The sequence below is a fragment of the Augochlora pura genome, chromosome 5, assembly GCF_028453695.1.
Source record: "Augochlora pura isolate Apur16 chromosome 5, APUR_v2.2.1, whole genome shotgun sequence".
In the NCBI taxonomy this organism is placed as follows: Eukaryota; Metazoa; Arthropoda; class Insecta; order Hymenoptera; family Halictidae; genus Augochlora; species Augochlora pura.
In genome coordinates, this window is record NC_135776.1 from 13,434,770 (window position 1) to 13,437,496 (window position 2,727).

A 2,727-nucleotide genomic window follows, 5' to 3' on the forward strand; every position below is an offset into this window, starting at 1 on the left:
GTCACAATAGTATTAGGTTGGTAGGAAAATAATGTTGGTTTCCAAACTACATCTTTAAATCGACATATCACGAATTGGAATAAGTCTTTTTTTAATCAAAATAAGATCCATTACAAACTACACATTTTTGCCAATAAATTGACAGTTTGTTAATTCCAGCAGCGTAAAATTCTGTTGTTCTGGAATTGATAAATTCTTCGAACGCGCTTTCAGCATCAGCTTGGTTGGTAAATATGTTCCCTTGCAAGTAGTAGTAGAGATGTTTGAAGAAGTGGTAATCGGTTGGCGACAGATCCGGGGAATATGCTGGATGGGGCAGGGTTTCATATCCCAATTCATCCAACTTTTGTAGCGTTAATTGTGCAAAGTGTGGTCGAACGACGATTCTTTTGATCTGCGCTTAACGCATGAGGTGCCCATTTGTCGAGCTTCTTTGACTTTCCTAGCTGTCTCAGGTGGTCGATAACTGTTGGATGGCTTACATCTAACTCCTGTGCAAGTTGTCGAACCGTTGTTCGTGGATCAGCTTCAACTAGTGCCTTCGGTTGGTCCTTGTCGACGAGAGAAGGGCGTCCATGACCATCTTCATCTTCAAGGCTATCGTCTCCACTTTGAAATTTTTTGAACCAACCTTGTACCGTGGGTTCATTTACGGCAACTTCTCCAAATGCCCTGTTCATATTACGAGTCGCAGTTGCAGCTTATTATGACCCAGTTTATATTGATATAAGAATATTATACGAACTTGCTTGGTACCCATTACGAAGTTAACAACTTGAAGTGACCACAAATTAACAGTAAAAACAAAATCATACATATCAGCCTGCAGCACGACGTCGGCACTGTAAGATGACATTAGAAGATGAACAGACTAAAGTAAATTGTTATCCCAAAACATGCCTCAAAGTTCGAAAGTTCCAAAACTGACATTAATTTCTTACCAACCTAATATTATATACCCATGTAACACGTATCGTAGTTATTCGATCTGGATCAAGTCTAGGCCTTAGACAATATAAAAGATGACTTCAAGTCGAATCTACACATGTAATACACGAAATTCATACTTCGAATCTCATGGGATCTGTATCGCTATAGTTTGTTCACGTCCAGTCTTCATAATACGCTGAAGTAATTAATCGTTGTGTATAAATCGATTCCGTTGGATCGCACGCATTAAAGGATTGCCCCAGAATGGAAGATATAACTCGATAGTGATGTGCTTCGATCTGACAGATAAAACTTAGCAATCCCGCAGAACCAGTAGTTGCAGAGAATTATTAATCAAACACGAGCAATACGGATCGAGCTGAATCGGTATATGTAAAATATTCATAAAGCTGTTCGCGGGGTTGAAAATCGAAAATATCGATTACGAAAGTATAAACTATGCCATGGTGTAATTAAAAATAATAACCGGTAACTTGTTTATTTCTCTAGAATTAAGCGAGTAACATAAGCTGGCCAGTATTGGTTTTAAAGTTTCCGCGAAACTATCGGGCTCGGCAAAAAGTTCGCTCTGTTTCTGTGCAAGTCTGAAATTAATAAAATTGGTGAAACGGTTTTCATCGAAACGATTAAAAAAGTGTGATGTTTGTTCGGTGTTGGATATACATATTACGGAATCAGCTATCAAAATATGTTTTAATTAAACTGTCGGTGATCTTATCACAGTTCCTTGAAATATATAAAATTTCGGATTATATGGTATTAATACGCTGTTATTAGTGAAATTACTATCGAGTGGAAATGTAATTTTCTTAAAACGTTTCTTAAATTTCTCAGGCTGCTCGAAGTCCTATATTATACTCTCTACCATGTGTTATTCAATGCTCATTTTAATTTTAATTTCCTAGGAATGAGATAAAATTCTAATCCGTCTTTTTAATATGCCTTCTTAATGACATACTTATTTTAGGACAAATCTTATCCGTCAGATGTTAGATCCTATTTGCCAGAATACATCCTAAAGCGGAGCAACAAAATCTAAAAAATGGATTAAAAGACTGACAGATACTTATATCACCGACTGCTCGTCCCAAGTTCTTACATATCTGTCATCCAGGTTTTTAGTTTTACGCGAACCCTTAAAACACTTCTCGTGTAAGGTAATTCAGGTCAATTAGCGAGGGTTAAATTTGCAGTTCAGCCAGTTCAACTAGTCCCTCGTCAATTTCTATTACACTTTAAAATTACTACTCTTCAGTTTTTTTTTACAGAGGCGCTGTTTTAAAATGAATGAAAATCAATTATCCTGGCCCTTGGGTCATAAGATCGATTAATATTTAACTCTCGCATGGCAAGCCATTCCCGATGGGACTCGGCTTAGCGTGCTTCAGTACCATTTGCAGCTTTGTTCGTCAATTCGGTTAAATATGCTTTTTAAACTAGTTCCTCGTCGATCACTCCGTTGGTAATAATTACACGGCAGCATCGGTTGCCATGAGCTGAATGGTTATGTATCGATTTTAAGGATTAAATGCCACATTGCTAATGGAACATAATGGACATCACAAATTTATAACTTGGTACCTTCCTGGTAATGGAAAATTATTTTAAACTACTCCACATCTATCTTCTTATTATGTGAAATCGAGATATTCGAGTCGATTATAAATAATCAATACATCAGAAGGCAGAAGCGATAAAAATTTCAACTGGCAAAAAACGATTTTATTCGTGCACAGATGTAATTATACATACATTCGATAGACATTTCTCCCTCGA

The 2,727-nt window shown here is 36.9% G+C and overlaps 1 pseudogene; it reads right to left on the minus strand.

The window, feature by feature from the left end:
* Positions 1-335: 335 nt before the first annotated feature.
* LOC144470034 (histone-lysine N-methyltransferase SETMAR pseudogene) lies at positions 336-680 on the minus strand (annotated as a pseudogene).
* Positions 681-2,727: the final 2,047 nt, after the last annotated feature.